Genomic DNA, 22,385 nt, shown 5'->3' with positions numbered 1-22,385 from the left:
AGGTCATCGCCTACGCCTCGAGGCAATTGAAGGTTCATGAAAAGAAATACCCGGTTCACGACTTGGAATTGGCGGCGGTGGTGTTTGCCTTGAAGATATGGAGGCATTATTTGTACGGGGTAAAATTTACAATTTTTACCGACCATAAAAGCTTGAAATATTTCTTCGATCAGAAGGAATTAAACATGAGACAAAGGCGGTGGTTGGAAACAGTCAAAGATTTCGATTGTGAAATACATTACCACCCTGGGAAGGCCAATGTAGTGGCCGATGCGCTGAGTCGCAAAGAAGATTATACCCCGATACGGGTAAGATCAATGCAACTTGTTGTGACTTCAAGCTTACTAGAACGAATTCGAGAAGCACAGGATGAAGCTGTAAAGGCGGAAAACTGGAAAAAGGAAAGAATTATCGGCCAAGTTAAAGACCTTGAGATAGGCAGTCACGGCCTAAAGACTCGTTTTGATAGAATCTGGGTCCCTAACACATGTGAGGTTAAGAAGCTTCTACTTGATGAAGCTCATAAATCCCGTTATTCCATTCATCCGGGAGCGACCAAGATGTATAATGACTTGAAGCAAAACTATTGGTGGCCCGGAATGAAGCGTGACACCGTGAAATACGTGGAAAAGTGTTTGACTTGCCTACGAGTTAAGGCGGAACACCAAAAGCCATATGGTAAACTTCAACCGTTAGAAATCCCGGTTTGGAAATGGGAGCAAATTACGATGGACCTATTGACCAAACTGCCTAAAACAAGTCGTGGCTTTGATGCTATATGGGTAGTCATGGATAGGCTAACTAAAAGTGCTCACTTTATTCCGATTCGTGAGACTTATACGTCTGAGAAAATGTCGGAAGTATACACCAATGAAATCATAGCAAGGCATGGAGTACCGATATCCATTGTGTCAGACAGAGATACTCGATTTACTTCGAAATTCTGGCGTGAATTCCAAGAACAAATGGGAACTAAATTGTTCCTTAGCACTGCTTACCATCCACAAACTGATGGGCAGAGCGAAAGAACAATACAAACGTTGGGAGATATGCTAAGGGTTTGCATTATTGACTTTGGAGGTAGTTGGGACGTCCATTTACCTTTGGTCGAATTTGCATATAACAATAGCTATCACACGAGTATTAAAATGGCCCCGTATGAGCTATTATATGGCAGAAAATGTCGGACTCCAGTATGTTGGGGAGAAGTGGGTCCGCGGGGGCTAGCACCTACTGATATAATCCGAACTATAAATGCGAAAATCGACATAGTTCGGGCACACATGAAAGCGGCTCAAGACCGGCAAAAGGCATATGCAGATAAAAGAAATAGGCCAATTGAATTTCAGGTTGGCGATATGGTTATGCTAAAAGTTTCCCCATGGAAGGGTATTATTAGATTCAGAAAAAGGGGAAAACTAAGCCCAAGATTTATTGGGCCTTTTAGAGTCACTGAACGGGTCGGTAAAGTAGCATATCGTCTTGAATTACCCGAAGAGTTGAGTGGGATACATAACACATTCCACGTGTCACATCTTCGAAAATTTTTGGCTGATGAGATCGCTCATATCCACTACGATGATATCGAGGTGGATAACAGCCTCAACTATGTGGTAAGACCTATTGCGATTTTAGATCGTAAGGTGAAAACCCTAAGGAACAAAGAGATCAACCAAGTGAGGGTCAAGTGGGAACACAAGAAAGGGGCGGATACCACATGGGAATCCGAAGAGGAGATGCAACGGCTATACCCTTTTTTATTCGGTACGTAATTCGGTTTCGGGGACGAAACCCTTTTAAGGGGGGTGGACTTGTAACACCCCGAAAATAAAAACCCTTACCTTGAAATTTTAAAGAATTAATAAACAAGATATTACTAACTAGGAATATAACCTAGTTAAGATCAAGTCTTGAAATAATGCATGATATGCCTAAAACACATTAACTTAAGAACAAAACAAAGTTGGGGGACTAAACTTGACAAATTAGAAAAGTTGGTTACTAATAGTAACAAAACCAAACCAAACACACCAAAATTAGTGTGTCTGGTCGATCAAGAGAAGAGGGGCGACAAGGGGGTTCTTCAAACCCTAGCTTCACACCAAAATCCTTTAAATTGAAGCCCCAAATCTGTCTTAAATCAAGTTCTAAACACGAATTAGTGATCCCCTCGTAGTGAGGATCATAAAGGTATGAAAAATCTTGATATTTTGTTCCATCTTGAATCTTGGGTTAACTAGGATAAACTGAAATTTAGCCTAGATATGCAATGCATGAATGAATCTTGAAGTAATTTGATGTCTATGGTTAAACACTAGGTGATTCCTTGTCAAAACCTTACGTCATGTTTGTAAGAGTTTGGGTTTACATGTGGGGAACAAAGAACTAAAAGAAACTTGGTGAATACTAGAGATTTTGACTCTTAATTTAGCAAAATCTGAATTAGTGAAGTAATTCAGAAATATTGATGTCAAGATAATATAAACTTTTATGAAAATAAAGTGAAATTAGATGTTAAATTTCACGTCACGAACTTGGTAATTATTGTAGGAAAATCTGCCCCGTTAGGTGTTTGTTGAAATGCCTAAGTGAGGATTTAAATGTAAAAATTTGGATAAAAACGCAGATTTGATAATGGTCCATAATGATGTGATTGTGGTCATAAAAAGAGTTCTAAACATGTTGTAAACTGAAATTTTTAGGCAAAGAGTCCGGATCGTCAAGCGGACAAGCCGAAAGGAATCCACGGGGAAAGGGCGTGCTCTAAAGGTACGAAACTATTGCTTCGCTACATCAAGGTTAACTATCGTTCTTATATTATAGTGAAAAGCATGGTAAATAGGATAGAACATTGTGTCACGAAAGTGATTGTGCTTCTTAAACAAGTAAACGGGTCAAAACAAGTGAAAAGCATGAAATCTTGCATATCCTTAATGGTGTGTAAATTTAGCACCCAAACGGGTCAAACAAGTTTTGGTAATAAGCACGAAGCATGACACTATTATATAAAATGCGTGAATTACATGATGTGTAAGCCGTGTAGCGAACACCATAAGCAAATTAAGAAACTTTACTCTTAATATAGGAGTTAAGGTTTAGATTTGATGCATGACAATAGTACAAACGACTAACTAAAAAGCCTTGTAATTTAGTTTGTAAGTTAATTCCGTAGACATGCCCGCATAAGAATAGTTGAGTATTATCATAAGTAAAATACATGTATGGAGAAATTAGACCAGTCGCTTAACAAATTATGTGAAATTAAGCTGTTTTGTCGCATAAAAGAATCAGCAAAACTGCATTTGAAACAAGGGGGTTTTTGTGCAGGGCTCACCGTAAATTACGGTGGTACGGTAATTTACGGTGGCCTGCAAATCTGTTACGGTGGGATCCTACTGGTTTACGGTAGGCTCCAACTTGTCCAGAAGCCACCGTAACTTACGGTGTCACCGTAAGTTACGGTGGAACCCAGTTTGGTGTGATTCTGTTTTTAATTTCTTGAATACGCGTTCGAATCCGGTTAATTACGTGAAATTTTAGAATCATAATGCTAACGCCTGTTTAAAATATTAGTTTTCAGGTACTCAAGTAAAGGATGATGATCAAGCAATCGAGTCGAACCGAACACACAATACTACGCTTCCGCACTTGATCTTTTGTTTCGTTCTAAAATAAACACTTGTAGTTTTACTTTGAACATGATTTGGTTGGTTAAGCTTGTGAATGTCGTAACTAGTTGGTTCTCAAATCTTGAAAGTTTTTGTAAAGTCTACTTTTGGCATAAATTGTAAGTCTTACATGTTGTTAAATCTGATATTATAAACTGGGTGTTACATCAAACGGCAGGATATCCAAGATAGCATCTTTGACATGAGATGAGACATTACAAAAGAAAGCTGTGCTTTTCTGGATGCTGGGAACCAACCCGGACATGCTAGTAAACCGAGTAAGCGACTCCATGATGCATTGAGCCGACCGAACATCACCCGAGCAAATAAAAATAAGTCGTCTGCAAAACAGAGATTTATAATATTTTGCTTTTCACATTTGTTATGAAACCTAAAAGAAGAATCCAACTGAGCAGCCTGTTGCAAAATGCATGTCAATATTTCAATAACAAGCGTGAATAAATATGGGGATAAAGGGTCACCCTGTCTTAAGCCACGTTTACCCTTAAAATAACCATGAACTTCCCCATTAACACAAATCGAATAGGTAGGAGTGGAAACACATGTCATAATCCAATCTATCATTTTCGAATGAAAGCCGAAACCAATAAGGACAGGTAACTCATTTTAAAAATAGTAATTTGGTAGGTAGGCTTGTAAATGAGCCGAACGAACATGAACAAAGACATGTTCGTGTTTGTTCATTTTACTTTAACTGAATATGAGCACAAACACGAACATATAATCAAACACTTTTCTTTGTTCATGTTCGTTTAAAACTTAAAGGAACAATTCATCAATATCAACAAACAAATAATAAACATCATAAATGAACATAGTTCAAGAAATATAAAGGGTAAATTACACTTTTCGTCCTTTATGTTTGTATCGAATTGCAGTGCATAACCTTTAACTTCAATAATTACAGTCACAATCCTTTATTTGGAAAACTCATTACACCCTACGTCCTTTAGCTCTAACCTAGTTTAAAAAATTGCAGTTAAGTTTATCATGTGCAAGACACATGAGGGCACTTGAGTCATTTTACCTATTTATTTACAAAAAAAAAAAACAATAAATAGAGTTTTTCTTACTGATTTGGGCATCATCTTTCTTCTTCACACTTTTCTTACTCCCAAAAACCCTAAACACTTTTTTAGTTTGGAGTCTTTTGTATGTTGGTTTTTTGTTTGTGTTCTTTTTTGAGGTTTGGTTTTTATGGCAAGTCACCTTGGCCAAATGCTCTCTGGTTGTAATCTCGTTTTTTAAAATTTATTAATAATAGGTTTGCCTGGGGGTTTTCCCTCGTTTCCCAAAAAAAACCCTAAACACAATCACAACAGTTGTTTGTCAGATCTGAGCGGGTGGTGGTTGACTGGAGTTTTGAGGTGGTGGCAAAAGGGTTTTGATCGGAGTTTTAGTAGTGTTGCGAGTGGGGGTTCTGAACAGAGTTTTGAACGATGCAAATTGGGGTCTGCAAATTCTTCACTTTGGGTTTGCAAATGGGGTCTGCAACGAGTTAAAATCAAGACTTGATTGCGTTTAACTTTCAATTCGGGTCTGCAAATTCTTCACTTTAGACGAACCCCCATCTGGGTTTTAAAGAAAATGATGACGGTATTAATATGGACGGTGAGGATGAGCAGTGTGGTGGGTATGAAGAACAGATGGAGCAGCGACGGTGATGGTTAGAGCCATTGAGGTGATCGGTGCCGGAGAAATGGAGCAGCCTATTAGTTATTAGCCATGTGATGTGGGGTTTGACTTGTGAATCCATGTATTAAGCCTATGACCAAGATATGATTTTGTTAGTTGCTGGTTGGAACAGAATATGTAATTTTAATCGCACAACAAGGGGCTATCCTATACTCTTGGAGTCAACGGCGAGTTTTTTCAACTATGTAATTCTTTCTGCCAGTAGTAATTTCATTCCTTTTTTTACATTTATTAGTAAACAAGCACTTAGTTAGCTGTGATGTGGGGTTTGAGTTGTGAATCCATGTATTAAGTTATTGGAGACCAAAATATGATTTTGTTAGTTGCTGGTTGGAACAGAATATGTAATTTTAATCGCACAACAAGGGGCTATCCTATACTCTTGGAGTCAACGGTGAGTTTTTTCAACTATGTAATTCTTTCTGCCAGTAGTAATTTCATTCCTTTTTTTACATTTATTAGTAAACAAGCACTTAGTTAGCTGTGATGTGGGGTTTGAGTTGTGAATCCATGTATTAAGTTATTGGAGACCAAAATATGATTTTGTTAGTTGCTGGTTGTATAACAACCCTCGGTAAAACCGACATTCTCATAATAATTCCGACACCCTAATATATCTTTAAATATATCAACTTGTCTTTATATGCACCCCGTATGTGAAAACCGAGCCCGAAAATAGATTATACTATATAAAATAAATAAAAACCTTAAAAGATAAGCTGAGGCGGGCCGCGTAGGGCCTCACCTCAAGTTCATGCGGGCCGCGCGAGTAGGTGACCAGACTTCTCTTAAATCATAAGTCCAGGCGGGCCGCGTACATGTCGGGTTAAGTTAACGCGGGCCGCGAGTACCTAGAATTGTGGCACAGCCCGGTGCGGCCACGTGTCCAAAGCGTGTCGAGCCTATATGATGACCGGACCAAGCTACACCGTTGACCGAGGTTGACGCGGGCCGCGTGAGCCCGGCCCAAACCCCACGCGGGCCGCGAGAAAGTGCGTTTTCAGCACTATAAAGAGAAGGCAACGGGCCTTCAGTTCAACCGTTCATTTCCTTTCTTTCTCTCTTAAATTCTGTAGTGGCGTTATTATAGCCGGGTATTATACCCCCTAAATTAGCGAGGTTCTGCTACGATGTAAGTATTATAACCCCTGGAGACGTATTAGATACGCTGCCCGATTGATCTAGGGTTCCGTAACGGCTGTCGTGGTTCTGCCCGACGTAGTCGTTGGAATGCCGTCTCGGGGAGGGTATTACTAATGTTAAAATGGGTTATTATACTAACACACGTGCATTTGTGTAAATTATAGATATTCACCAGGAAACCCTAAAGAATCACCTAAGACAGCAATGTGAGTTGATCCACTTTTATAAACCTTTTTGTTTATTGTTTTTACAAAACCTCACTTAATTAAATATATACAAAGCAGTTATTGAGTATTTGTAAGGGATACAATTATAGTGGGTATGTTGGGGTTTTGTATACAAAATTGGTTACTGGCGTGGTAACATCCCATAAGTTGAGTATGACCGTACCACTGATGTTAATTGTGATGTCTTGGATACAAATGTAATTGCGGATGTGCCCTCAATACTGCAAATTGGTTTTTGCTTAAACTTGATTAAACTGGGAATCACTCACCAGTATTTTCCACTGACAAAATGTTTTTAAAACGCGTTTCAGGTAACAAAATGTGAAAGCCAAATAGAAGCCAGCTGGACAGCACTGAAGGCTTGGAAAAGTGGCAATAAAGTTACCTAAGAATAAAATGGATGTTTTTATTAAATAAATAGGATTTATTCCTATGAAACGTGTGTATTGAAAACTTGGGTTTTTACCCATATGTTTAATGTAATAAAACAAGGTGGTTTACTCTGATTAAATATTTCCTAACTACGGTCATGATGAAAATTTCCGCTGCCAAATTGGATAAATAAATGTGATACCACCGAAACTGGCTCACGGCCGCCCGTTCCCGGGAGATAGGGATCGGGGGCTGTGACAGAAGGTGGTATCAGAGCTATGCCACTGATTCAGCCACAGAAGTGTTCTGCTGACATCAAAATTCAAAGTGTTAGGAAATAAACTATGGAAATACGTGTATAATTGTATTTCTTGCTATGTGTTATCTGACTATTTGTTAGTTTACAGTATGAGCGACCAAGGACCTTCTGATGCTTATCGTCAACTGTCTGGTTCGCCTAGGAGCGAAGGCACCTCCTCTTCTCAGCCTGCCCTCTCAGGGTATTCTGCTGACACAGAAGAAGGGATCTTTGTGTTTAAGGCTCAGTCTGAAGAGCCATTTCCTCAGAAAAAGAGTGGATGGTTCAGTAGGGGAGCGCACGAGCGTAGGAAAAGAATGAAAAAGTTGCAGGAACAGCGAGTGTTAGCCGCAGCAAAAAGAGAAACTGATGCTTATAATCAGGATATGCTCAATAGGGGTATCGCTAATATCCATATTTTAGCAACCACTGCTGCCGACCCAAACCTGGAACAAATGCTAGCACCCCAACCACAAAATCCTGATCAACCCATGGAAATAGAAGACCAGATAGAAATGCCTGAGTACAACCCGGAGGAGATACCTAGGGTACCTGCACCTGATCCTCTAGACCCAAACAACTACGACCCCTGGTGGGACGATGTTAGGGACTACGTGCAACAAAACCCAATTCAGGAAAATGTGCCAATACCCAACTTAGGAGCTTATCCAGGGTTAGATCCTCAAGATCCCTACAACATTAGTGACGCATATGTTAGGGAAATTTTAGAAAATCCATACCCGTACCAAGCCCCTATGCCTCCGTATCAGGAACCCGTACCTCAGTTTCCAAATCCAGTCCTAGAACCTGCACCCCCAATGAGTGCAGAAAATGTCCAGGAGCTTAGGACTTTTGGGGAGGAAATTTTAGAAAGCAGTGATCGTATGCGACAGGTGGGAGAACGCCTCGTATGGAAATACGATGAGCGTAATATGGATTTTTGGATGAATCCATATCAGTAAAGGTGATGGTAGAAACAGTAATAATAATAATAATAAAATAATATATGTGTGTATGTGTTAGAAAAAAAAAACTACGGATGCATACTATTAGTATTGTAGCTTTACATTTCAGTCGGTACTGTAATTTTAATTTCTGTACTGGTGTGTATTGATGCATACTATATAAATAGAGTAAATGTCGCAATGCTCGACGTTTTTGGTTAAACGTGCGTGTCATGTGATTGGCTATATTCAAATATTAATTGTGATATTAATATTTGGTAAATGTTTAAAATTCAGATGGCCGACGAGGGAAATCAAGATAATCTGAATAACGATAACCAGAGTAACATTAACGTGGTTAATGAGAATTCGGACAATAATAACAACGGAAACCAAATGGATAATAGTGCCGTTCAGCATATTGTGGCACAGGGAATTATAGATGCGATGCCATTTATTATTCAAACAGTTCAGGAAGCGAATAATAAAAGTAAGCATAGCAGTAAGCGACCAACTGAACCCGAAAATAGCGTGAACAATGGACCCATACTTCAAGCGCCCGTTCCCAAAAGAAGAAGAACCATGCCACATGGTTGTTCTTACAAAGAATTCTGGTCCTGCAAACCAATAGAATTCTCGGGCAATGAAGGATCCATTGCAGCTTTACGCTGGATAGAGAAAACTGAGGCAGTTCTGAAAATAAGCAAGTGTGCTGAAGAAGATAAAATAATGTTTGCTTCAAATCTGTTTAAAAATGCAGCCTTAGAATGGTGGAACACTATCCTCCAATCCAGAGGAAGTGATAAGATTTATAATATGGAATGGGAAGAATTCAAGAACATGGTAGAAAGGAAATTCTGCCCTCCCAATGAAAAAGAACAGATAGCAAATAAGTTCCTAAATCTTAGAATGACCGGGGTAGACAGTAAAGGTTACACTACCACATTCTTTGAATATGCTAGGATAGTACCTACCCTTGCATCACCTGAACCAGTGTTAATCTCCCGTTACATTTGGGGATTAATTGGAGAAATTAGACATGTAGTCAAGGCAGCTAGACCCCAAACCATAGAGGAAGCTGTAGAACTAGCCAATACCTTGACAGATGAGTTAATCCGTACTAGAGAAGAAGACCAGAGGAGAAACCTAACCCAAAGGCTTACTCAAGAATTCCGTTCTGGGAATTCCAATCGTAGGAATGTAGGTTCTACCTCTGCACCCTACTGCAAAGCCTGCAGAAAGAAGCATTCTGGAAGATGCTCTACTTACTGTAATTTTTGCAAGGCCCCAGGACACAAGGAAGAGAATTGCAAGAAGAAATCCAGTAATGGAATGTGTTTCAATTGTGGGGAAAAAGGTCACATTAGGACAAACTGTCCGAAATTGGCTCCAGCTGCAACCAACAAAAATCCTAAAAATGCCAGAGCATTCGTGCTAACTGCAGACGAAGCTAGACTAATTCCGGACGTCATTGCTGGTACGTTTTTAGTTAAAGATATTTTTGCTAAAGTATTATTTGACTCTGGTGCAAACCGAAGTTTTATTAATACTTCGTTTTGCAAACTCTTAAATCAATCATTAACTAAACTACCACAAGAATGTCTAGTGGAAACCGCAAATGGAGAAACTGTTAAGATTTCTGAAATCTTGCAGGGAGCAAGAATAGAAATTTTTAATCAAAATTTTATTGCAAACCTTTATCCAATGAATCTGGCTGGATTTGATGTTGTGTTAGGAATGGATTGGTTAATAGCCAATAAAGCCAGTATTTTATGTGATCAAAAGACAATTCAATTAAAATCCCCAAGAGGTGAAAAGATCTCAATTAAAGGAGATAAACCTTTTAGATCCACTAAATTCATCTCTGTGATGAAAACTGCAAGTTGTATAAGAAAAGGATCTATAGTGTATTTGATTTCAATAATCACTAACACTAAAGGAAAAGAATTAAAAGATATCCCAGTAGTGTCCCAATTTTCAGATGTCTTTCCAGAAGAATTGCCAGGACTACCGCCAGACAGGGAAGTTGAATTCAGAATTCATCTGTTACCAGGAACAGCACCGATTGCCAAAGCACCTTACTGTTTGGCACCCGCGGAAATGCAAGAACTGAAGAAACAACTAGACGAGTTGTTAGAGAAGGGATTCATACAGCCAAGTTCATCGCCATGGGGAGCACCAATATTATTTGTCAAAAAGAAGGACAGATCGATGCGTATGTGCATTGACTACCGTGAATCGAACAAAATCACGATTAAGAATCGGTACCCATTACCGAGGATCGATGATTTGTTTGATCAACTTCAAGGAGCTCGATTTTTCTCTAAAATCGATTTAAGATCAGGATATCATCAATTAAAGGTACAGGAAGAGGACATTCCTAAAACCGCATTCAGAACAAGGTATGGTCATTATGAATTTACTGTCATGCCATTTGGTTTAACCAATGCCCCAGCCGCATTTATGGACATGATGAACCGAATATGTAAGCTATATTTGGATAAATTCATAATTGTCTTCATAGATGATATTCTAATTTACTCTAAAAGTAAAGATGAGCATGCAAAGCACTTGCACTTACTTTTAAGTTTATTGAGAAAAGAGAAGCTTTATGCTAAGTTTTCAAAGTGTGAATTTTGGTTAGAACAAGTACAATTTCTCGGACATTTAGTTAACCATGAAGGAATTCATGTAGATCCAACGAAAATCGAGGCAATTACCAAATGGAAAACCCCAGAATCACCAACTGAAATTAGAAGTTTCTTAGGATTGGCCGGTTATTATAGAAGATTTATTCGAGATTTTTCTAGAATAGCCATTCCTTTAACTAAGTTAACCTGTAAATCTGTTAAGTTTGAATGGGGACCAAAACAAGAAGAAGCCTTTAGAATCCTTAAACAAAGATTAACCCATACACCCATACTAGCATTACCAGAAGGAACTGAAGACTTTGTAGTCTTTTGTGACGCTTCTAAGTTAGGTTATGGATGCGTATTGATGCAACGTCAAAAGGTTATAGCTTATGCATCTAGACAGCTTAAGAGTCATGAAGGAAATTATTCGACCCATGATTTGGAATTAGGAGCCATAATTTTTGCCCTTAAGATTTGGAGACATTATCTTTATGGTAGTAAGTTTACCATATTCACAGATCATAAGAGTTTAAGATATGTCTTCGGGCAAAAAGAATTGAATATGAGACAGAGACGCTGGATGGAATTACTTAGTGACTATGATTGTGATATCCAGTATCATGCAGGAAAAGCCAATGTGGTGGCTGATGCTTTAAGTCGAAAATATCACGAAAAGCCAAAAAGGATACGTTCTCTTAAATTAAATCTACAAGTAGATTTAAACAATCAGGTTAGAAAAGCACAAGAATCAGTAATCAAGGAAGATACTGAAAAGTTAAAGGGAATGATTAAGGAATTAGAACAAGGAACGGATGGAATTTGGAGGTTCCATAAAAAGAGAATGTGGATACCTAAATTAGGAAATTTACGTTACCGTATATTAGAAGAAGCCCATAAGTCTAAATATACGATGCATCCAGGAAGTGATAAAATGTACCAGGATTTAAGGAAAAATTTCTGGTGGATAGGGATGAAAAAGGATGTAGCAGCTTATGTTTCTAAATGTTTAACTTGCTCACAAGTTAAAGCTGAACATCAGAAACCCTCAGGATTGTTACAACAATTAGAAATACCAGTTTGGAAATGGGAATTGATAACAATGGATTTTGTTACCAAATTGCCTAAAACAAGGAAAGGTAATGATACAATCTGGGTGATTGTAGATAGATTAACCAAGTCAGCTCATTTCTTACCAATAAAGGAAACCTTTAGTATGGAACAATTAGCCAAATTGTATGTAAATGAAATTGTTTCATTACATGGCATTCCTTTATCAATTGTTTCTGATAGGGATAGCCGTTTTACCTCTCATTTTTGGTCAAGTTTCCAAAAAGCAATGGGAACCAGGTTAAATCTAAGCACAGCTTATCATCCTCAAACGGACGGACAAAGCGAAAGGACAATTCAAACAATGGAGGACATGCTTAGAGCTTGTGTAATTGATTTTGGAGGTAACTGGGACGAACACTTACCTTTAATAGAATTTTCTTATAATAACAGTTATCACACAAGTATCAATGCTGCACCATTCGAAGCACTTTATGGACGAAAGTGCAGAACCCCAGTCTGTTGGGCAGAAATTGGGGAAAAACAATTATCTGGACCTGAAATAGTACAAGAAACAACTGATAAAATCATTCAAGTCAAGGAACGACTGAAAACAGCACGTGATCGCCAAAAGAGCTATGCTGATAACAGACGCAAACCATTAGAATTTCAAGTGGGAGATAAAGTATTATTGAAAGTCTCTCCCTGGAAAGGAGTGGTAAGATTCATCAAAAGAGGAAAGCTTAGTCCCAGGTATATTGGACCTTTCAAAATTCTTAAAAGAATAGGACCTGTAGCCTATCAGCTACAACTGCCCGAAGAAATGGCAGGAATACATGATGTGTTTCATGTATCTAATCTCAAAAAGTGTTTAGCTGATGAATCACTCGTAATACCTCTCAAGGATATAGAGATTAATGAACAACTCAAATTTGTAGAAAGGCCTCTACAGATTGAAGATAGAAAGATTAAGAATCTCAAGCATAAGAGATTAGTTCTGGTCAAAGTGAAATGGGACTCCAAAAGAGGACCTGAATACACGTGGGAACTGGAATCAGAAATGCAAAAGAAATATCCACACTTATTCCAGTAGATCTCGAGGACGAGCTCTAAAACAAGGTGGGGAGGATATAACAACCCTCGGTAAAACCGACATTCTCATAATAATTCCGACACCCTAATATATCTTTAAATATATCAACTTGTCTTTATATGCACCCCGTATGTGAAAACCGAGCCCGAAAATAGATTATACTATATAAAATAAATAAAAACCTTAAAAGATAAGCTGAGGCGGGCCGCGTAGGGCCTCACCTCAAGTTCATGCGGGCCGCGCGAGTAGGTGACCAGACTTCTCTTAAATCATAAGTCCAGGCGGGCCGCGTACATGTCGGATTAAGTTAAGCGGGCCGCGAGTACCTAGAATTGTGGCACAGCCCGGTGCGGCCACGTGTCCAAAGCGTGTCGAGCCTATATGATGACCGGACCAAGCTACACCGTTGACCGAGGTTGACGCGGGCCGCGTGAGCCCGGCCCAAACCCCACGCGGGCCGCGAGAAAGTGCGTTTTCAGCACCATAAAGAGAAGGCAACGGGCCTTCAGTTCAACCGTTCATTTCCTTTCTTTCTCTCTTAAATTCTGTAGTGGCGTTATTATAGCCGGGTATTATACCCCCTAAATTAGCGAGGTTCTGCTATGATGTAAGTATTATAACCCCTGGAGACGTATTAGATACGCTGCCCGATTGATCTAGGGTTCCGTAACGGATGTCGTGGTTCTGCCCGATGTATTCGTTGGAATGCCGTCTCGGGGAGGGTATTACTAATGTTAAAATGGGTTATTATACTAACACACGTGCATTTGTGTAAATTATAGATATTCACCAGGAAACCCTAAAGAATCACCTAAGACAGCAATGTGAGTTGATCCACTTTTATAAACCTTTTTGTTTATTGTTTTTACAAAACCTCACTTAATTAAATATATACAAAGCAGTTATTGAGTATTTGTAAGGGATACAATTATAGTGGGTATGTTGGGGTTTTGTATACAAAATTGGTTACTGGCGTGGTAACATCCCATAAGTTGAGTATGACCGTACCACTGATGTTAATTGTGATGTCTTGGATACAAATGTAATTGCGGATGTGCCCTCAATACTGCAAATTGGTTTTTACTTAAACTTGATTAAACTGGGAATCACTCACCAGTATTTTCCACTGACAAAATGTTTTTAAAACGCGTTTCAGGTAACAAAATGTGAAAGCCAAATAGAAGCCAGCTGGACAGCACTGAAGGCTTGGAAAAGTGGCAATAAAGTTACCTAAGAATAAAATGGATGTTTTTATTAAATAAATAGGATTTATTCCTATGAAACGTGTGTATTGAAAACTTGGGTTTTTACCCATATGTTTAATGTAATAAAACATGGTGGTTTACTCTGATTAAATATTTCCTAACTACGGTCCTGATGAAAATTTCCGCTGCCAAATTGGATAAATAAATGTGATACCACCGAAACTGGCTCACGGCCGCCCGTTCCCGGGAGATAGGGATCGGGGGCTGTGACAGGTTGGAACAGAATATGTAATTTTAATCGCACAACAAGGGGCTATCCTATTCTCTTGGAGTCAACGGTGAGTTTTTTCAACTATGTAATTCTTTCTGTCGGTAGTAATTTCATTCCTTTTTTTACATTTATTAGTAAACAAGCACTTAGTTAGCTGTGATGTGGGGTTTGAGTTGTGAATCCATGTATTAAGTTATTGGAGACCAAAATATGATTTTGTTAGTTGCTGGTTGGAACAGAATATGCTGATATGACATGGGAAGAATTTAGCAAAATCAAACTAGGACTTGCTCAACACTACTCTGCCACTAAAAAGGGCAATCACAAACTCACTGATGTTGTCGTCCCACTCACGGTAGATTGACCTGCCGGTGGTTAGGTCACGAGCTAGCGGATTTGATGGTGGTGGTGGTGGTGATAGGGGCGGGGGTTGGTTAGAGAGAGAAAGGTGGTGGTTGGAGAGAGAGACAGAGTCAGAAAGAGGGGTGGTGGTGGTGGTGGTTATGGTAGTGCTGGTGATGATGAAGAAGAAAGGGAAAGAATGAAGTGGGTTTTTAAAATTACGTTTTATTTTTTTCTTTAATAAGTTGGTAGAAAGACTAAACTGCCCTTGACTGATCAGACCTAACTTAAATTTTTAACCAGGTTAGAGCTAAAGGACGTAGAGTGTAATGAGTTTTTCAAATAAAGGATTTTGACTGTAAATATTGAAGTTAAAGGCTATTCACTGTAATTCGATACAAACATTGTAATTCGATACAAACATAAAGGACGAAAAATGTGATTTACCCAAATATAAATGAACACAAGTGAACATAATTTACCAAATATAAACGAAAAAGAAGTAGGTTTTTATATAAATTAACTAACTAATAGAAAGCTTCATCGTGCAAAGACCCGCCTTGATGCAGGCCCAAGTGTTGAGGAACGGGCCATCTTTATATTTTTATGTTTTTTAGTGCTTTTCGTGGACTTTTATTTGGTTCTAGCTTTTGGCCCAAGTGTGTTTTGAGGCCCGTTTTGAATTTACGTTGTTATTTATATGGATGTAATGGGAGGAAGATAATCAGTTTTGAGTTTTATGAAAAGTCATTTTTTCTCCCAATTCACTTGTGAGTGTCTTGAGTGTGAAATCCCCAATTTTCGGTATTCCACAAGAATCAATGAATTTTGGAAGAATTGTTCCTGGTATTCTGTGTGAATCAACAGGTCCGATTTCGTATCCCATTTCCTAGTCTACATCACGCCTCTAGTTAGTAATTAACGGATAATATGTGACACCTGTGTCTCTGTGACCATCAAAAAAATACCAAATTAATGAAATATTGTGTTTCATACTTGGGATTTTAAAAAATATGTGTATCTTTTGCACAAATCAATTCTTGTTCAATTTCGAGCTTTAAATCGCTTTCTGGAAGGTTATACGCGATCTGATGTGTAAATATAACCAGTTGAATGCAACAAACACTCCGGAATAGTGACATGGGCTTAACATACCTTAAATAACCTTTACATAACTTAGAAATAAGTTTTGGAGGGTTTGGTGTGTCGAAATCAAGTTTATTCGCTTACAGGGACTAATTTCGACAAACTGCGAAAGTATGCTGATTCGTACTGTAACGAACATTTCGGAATATGATCATAAGTTAAACATGCCCTAAATATCCTTTACATAGCTTAGAAATAGGCTTTGAGGTGTTTGTTGCGCAAAAAATAAACTTATTTGATCAACAGGGACTAAAAGCGTCAAAAAGTGCCTAAGTTTGCATTTTCGCGCATATCTTACGTTCTGAATATATCCGAACATCCAAAAATTTATGTGATCATTAAAATATTATATTTTAGTGATTGGCATGATAAAATTCCATTCGTCGCTCAATTTGGATCGTTTTTGCGTTCGTTACGACTTCTGTCGTAATTAACCGAACAACGCGACCGTACGACCAAACGAACCGACATCCGAGATGTTTTTGAGCATATTTTAAGTTCCCTATACTTTAACTTCATTTTAGAGCCTTGAAATGAGGTTAACGGGGTTTAAACGTGCCAAAACGCATCAAAAATCAAGTTTGGAGTCTTAGGGGCCTGTTCTGCCAATTTTGCAAAGTTGCTGCCAGCATCAAGGGTCCTTACGGACCGTATGTCACACCCCAACCGATGGCGGAATCATCGGGGCGCGGCACTGAGCGAAACAGATTGTCCAGAAGTTTCCATAACACCTATATTTACCAATTATTTAAGCAACATGTCCCATACCATGTCATAAAAGATAATACAATTATTACAGAAAAGATCTAGTCAAATTGTTCTGTTCCGACAACTCAGATTTTTATTACAGACAATTGTTTATTGTTGACCTAGGTCTTTCCTAGCCTCGATTTCACAGCAAGCTAAGCAAATAAGCATCCTAAGCACCTGTCACATACGTTAAAGTAAAAGTCAATACACATAGTGTAAAGGTGAGCATACAAGTTTAATAGATATAATAGAGTTCGATATCGTTACGGATAACCAGCACTTATAGTGTAAAATGAGGCATGTTAGTTATCGACATGAACCTATCGATACCAATGACTGCGAGTTGACAGCCCAAGGCAGTTCGTAATACACACTCACCACAGTGAGCCGTGTAACAAATTGTCCTTAACAACCCCTGAGTGAACAGATGCTGAATCCAAACAAATAGTACTATCGTTGCTAAGGCAGGTAGACAACATTCCATGTGTAAACATAACAAACAAGCATTCATTCAGTCACGTATAACATGCGGTAATTGGTTAGCGATTAAAGTATTTCGTAGTGTGTTTGATGTGATTTAGAATAAGTAACGTATGTAACACCCAAAAGTGCATAAAGCAAAAAGGGATCGAGTATACTCACAGCGATTGGTGGATTGAAGGGAGCGCCAGAGAGTACGGTTAGCCTGATCAGGACGATAGCACAACGATTAGCAACGCGTAAAAAGATACAGAGTGCAAGTGGCTCGGACGGCAGTTCGATCGGATGGTAGCCCGATCGGATAGCCGGTCATACAGGTGACAGTCCGCTCGGATGGTCATCCGATCGGGTGACCGTTCGAGTGGATTGTTACTTCCTTTAGGGAAGGATGTGTTTGTGTATGATGGCTTGTCTTTTGAAGTTTTTGTTGTAGCATTTTGAAAACATAGAAGTATCTCTACCTTTCAGGTCGGTCGATCGAACGGTCGTTCTATCGGGCGACAATCCAATTGGTTAGACACTTTAGTGAGAACAAGTTCACAGCATTTTGTCACTCGATCGGATTGTTGTCCGATCGAGTGGCAACCCTTATGCATTGAACATGTTGAAAATTGTTTAAGTGTTGAAGTCAGAACATTACATGGTCAAGTGACAATCCGATCGGGTGGTAATCTGATCGGACAGTAGTTCGTTCAATGTCCATAACTTCAAACTGTTTGAAATAGAAGTTAGATATGGGACCCAAGGTGTAGTCCGATCGGGTGGCAATCCGGCCGGGTGGTAATCAATTCGGACGGTAGTCCGATCGGACGACACTCCAACCTGGTCGACCTGATCGTCTTCTTCCTTGGTGGTTTTGGTAGTTTTGCAGTTTTATCGAGACGGTGTGTGACAACGTGCCAACCAACAGAACCCTATCTTGACCCCAGTGACCCGGTTGAACAGGAATCACCCAAGTTCCACCAGTCAACCGGTTCGAGACGGTTGTTCTTGGTTAACCCGAAATCAGTGGTCTCGTGGATAGAATCCAAATCTTGAACCAACACGTTACCAAGAAGGAGTAAAACGTTAGAACAAGGCCCGATTCTATCGGTTTTGAGTGTATTGAGTGTAAAAGAATTGAAAGAAAGTTAAAAACCATCTTTCAATCCTTTTTCCACCATGAATATGTTTAGATCTATGCAAGATCTTTGGTTATTTGTGTGGAAATCGTTAAGGTCTGAGTTGTTCTTGGTGGATTGAGGCCAAAACATGAAGTTCTCAAGAACACCACCATGACATCATCCTAGAACACCTCAAATCTAGTGATTTCACGGTTAAAAGTTAAGATTCAAAAGATAAAGAGCTGTAGGAGTGCGTGTAGGTTAAGAAAGTACAAGATTTAGGATGAGATCTTACCGGAATTGCGAGAAATCGAAGAAAAAGTGAGCAAGAGCGCTGGTTGGACGTCACGGAGCAAAAGTGGTAAGTTGTGATGTTGACAGGGGTATTTATAGGCTTACCAAAAGAGGAAAGGGCTGGTCGATCGAGTAGGCAGCCTGATCGACTGGCTGGTCGATTGAGCGGTAGCTCGATCGAGCGGTTGGTCGATCGGCTGGTCACTTGGTTAACTAGCCACTTGATTTGAGTGTTCGGTGCTACGAGTTTTGCCGTTTCGATTGCGATTGCAAGCTTTAAGATGCGATAGAGTTTCTCATTCAAATTACTTTTAATCCCAACTACTATATCTAACATACAATCATCCTAAATTACTTGCGTTTAGCGTTTATGATTTGATTGTGATTGAGTTTCGGTTGAGTTTCGATTAATCATCACATATAACATAAATAACATGCACAAGTAACACATAAGGCACACACACACACACACACATAAAACAATATCCATAACGTAATTCGAGTTGCGGGCGTGGTTGCGATAAACGAATAAGCGATCAAATGTGACAACCGGTGATTTATGGCTCTTAATTTCGTGATTAACAGGTTATTTAAGCGATAAAAAGTAGTGTTTGTGAAGTAGATTAACTTAATTAGGCCATTGGAGTGCCTGTGAACGCCTCTTCAACATTACAGTGCGCATAGGACGATCCGTGAAGAAACTGCTGAAAATTAAGTAGTGACAAACTGATACCGTACAAAATACTGACAACGCCACTATTATACACCTTTTTTTTCTAAAAACTTTATGCTTTCGACACTTATGGAGCTCGGATTGCGATATCGGGCCTCGTAGGAATTACGAGCCACTTACACATAAGATGGGCTTGTGGGCCCCGGGCCCAAGCCCAAAACCCACAAGCCTAAACCTAATATATTATATATTTTCCTTACAAATCTTATTAAAATCTTAACCAAAATCCGTACAAAAGATTTGTGTCTCAAAAGTTTGGAACATAAAATCTCTGCAAGATACTATCCTCCTCTATATATACACTAATCTTAATCCTCTCCCTCTCAACTACAACAAACCCACAATACACACATATAACCCTCTGCCTTACCCTCTCTCTCTCTCTCTCCATAACATACACAAACAAACAATATACACAAACACCTTACCCCTTTCCCCTCTCCACTCGTTTGTGAATCAGCCGACAACACCCACCCCCCCCCCACTTCTCTTCTCTGATCTCCCCCTAAATCGGCGACCGAATGGAGGAGGCGCCGCCGCTCACGGCAGCGGTGGTGGCACACGGTGGCTGAAGCAGATCGAAGAAATATGAGAGAGAGAGGGAGAAGGGAGGAGAGGAGAGAGAGAGAGGAGAACCGGTAGATGGCGACGAACCGCCGTGTGCGGCGAAGCCGCGGCGGCGCTGATGGTGGTTGATTGACGACGGAGCCACGGTGGTGGTTGCACGATGTTCTGTTGACGTGAAGACATAGAGGTGATGACGGCTGACCGGCGTTCGAACCGCCACACACGGCGGAATGGCGGTGGTCCTCTCAGTCCGACAAGTTCACGGTAACCCCTCTCCATCTTTTCTTTCATCTTGTTTTTTTTCTTTTCCAAAGATCTGATGAGAAATGATGCAGATAGAGTTGATTGGTGTTGCTGTTGATGATGATTCGGCGGTGGTGGTGGTGGTCGACGACTGCTCGGGGCGGTCGGAGCCACACCGACACCGGAGACACCAGGTGGTGGTGATGATTATGGCAGTCTGAATTTTTGTTCAGATTTGATGCAAGATCGGGTGCACATTGGGTCGGTTGGATCTCGGTCAGGCACGGGTGGTTCGGTTCAGTCAAGTCGGGTCACGGTCCACTAGGTCAGATTTGGCATCGGTCTCAAGGCGTGGTACGAGTCAACTCAGATGCGTTTCGGGTCAAACCCGGTTGACTCGGTCAACACCCGAGTCAACTCGGGTCAACAAAAGTCAACAGAAGTCAAGGATGGTCAACTCAAAGACCAGGTAAAGATTTAAACGCGCGAAAGTTTTGTTTATATTGTTCGACACTTTATAGTTACGCGAACCGAGCTCGAACCATCGTTATACGTTTAATGATTTATTTATGTTTAGTCATTTTAACAAAACTATATATTGTCAATTACAAAGCATTGAATTATTGTTGAATTTTGAAAAAAATAAGTCGACACTTAGTTGTCGGGACCCTTCAAAAACAGGGGAAACTCTGCCCGTTTTTCGAGAAAAAAAAACCATAAACGAAAAGTATTTTTTAAAGCGAACGTTACGGATTCAAATTAAATTACGAAACAATGTGTTTTATTGAAAAAGGGTAACTAACGACATCAAGCGACTTTTACGACGATCAATATAAATACATATATTTACTTTCGACGACACTACATAACTTACAAAGTATGGTTATCACATTTCGACAAAACCATTTTACGAGATAACTAAACTTTATAGCTTTATAAAATAAATATATTTAGATATATTTATTTCCAAACACAACAATCCGGATATCTTTTATAAAAACCATAACTATTTATATTTGGTTTAAACATTTAAGATTTGACAATGCTTTTATAAAAATAAATATAATTTATATATTTATTTCAAACACGAACCCTTTTATAAAAATAAATATAGTATATATTTATTTTCAAAAACAAACACGACATATATCGTTAACCAAGTTTTTTCAAGACTTATTAGTTATTTCGACAACAAATGAAGCTAAATGAATATAACTTAATCATTTTCATTAAGTTAACAATTTACGTCAAATCGTTCAGTTAGCGATTCTGTAAAGCTCGGTGACATGTAGTGTAGTTATCACAATTACTTAGAAACTTATAAGATATTCCGTGTTAGGAATATTGTAGAACGCAAGCTAGCAAGTCAAGTCTTGGAAACGACATCACAAAGTCGTATATAGCTAGCTTTGCACTGGAATATTCAGGTGAGTTCATAACCCCACCTTTTTACGATTTTACATTTTTCTAAATGTTTTCGGGGTGGAAAGACATGCACTTTTTGCAAAGCATACAAGAATTACATATTTCTAAACCATTTTACAAGCAAGTTTTAACTGACACAAATGGTTTACGAAAAGCTTATGTTTTATACCGGTTTTTCAAACAAGCATATTTTTCGAAATATGCATACACACGCATTCTAGTTTTCTAAACTACGGGAAAATACAAGTATAAAGAGATACAAGAATTGAGAAATGATACAAGAATTGAGAAATGATACGAGAATTGAGGAATGATACGAGAAATCGTGTCACGAATAGGGTACCATAAGCACCATTAATCAACAATATACCTAGACCGCAGAACAAAAGGTTAGATCTAACGGGTGTCGGGCAGCCTCACTCTTGATGAGAACGAGTACCAAGCAGTGCTTTTGTGTCTTAGAATATGCCAACTAGAAAATGCCTAAGGTTTGGTGGCTTCCTATGTCGTGTCACATGTTAATGTCCTTGCAACCCATTAACAACCAGATACATACAGAAATATATGATTTATATAAGAATACATGATTTATACAAGATACATACCATGTTTTCATACCAAGTTTCCATATAATTTGACAAGAAAATGATTTTAAATTCGTTTTCTCAACAATACAACAAAAACC

At 39.1% G+C, this 22,385-nt stretch overlaps 2 long non-coding RNA genes across 3 annotated transcripts; both read left to right on the top strand.

The window, feature by feature from the left end:
• Nucleotides 1–2,142: 2,142 nt before the first annotated feature.
• Nucleotides 2,143–3,629, top strand: LOC110921094. Its single transcript, XR_002582160.2, has 3 exons — nt 2,143–2,190; nt 2,703–2,769; nt 3,574–3,629. It is a non-coding gene; the product is annotated as an uncharacterized LOC110921094 (long non-coding RNA).
• A 16,166-nt stretch (nt 3,630–19,795) lies between these two features.
• On the top strand, nt 19,796–21,684 carry LOC110923250. Of its 2 annotated transcripts, XR_004885818.1 has the most exons (3): nt 19,796–20,296; nt 20,368–20,744; nt 21,626–21,684. It is a non-coding gene; the product is annotated as an uncharacterized LOC110923250 (long non-coding RNA). The 2 variants fall into 2 exon arrangements; XR_002583907.2 differs by lacking the exon at nt 21,626–21,684 and having other exon boundaries at nt 20,368–20,890.
• The last annotated feature ends 701 nt before the right edge of the window (nt 21,685–22,385 follow it).

This window comes from Helianthus annuus, chromosome 17 (assembly GCF_002127325.2).
Source record: "Helianthus annuus cultivar XRQ/B chromosome 17, HanXRQr2.0-SUNRISE, whole genome shotgun sequence".
Classification (NCBI taxonomy): Eukaryota; Viridiplantae; Streptophyta; class Magnoliopsida; order Asterales; family Asteraceae; genus Helianthus; species Helianthus annuus.
Note: the sequence above shows the minus strand (reverse complement) of the source record. Positions and strands in the feature narration are given on the sequence as shown.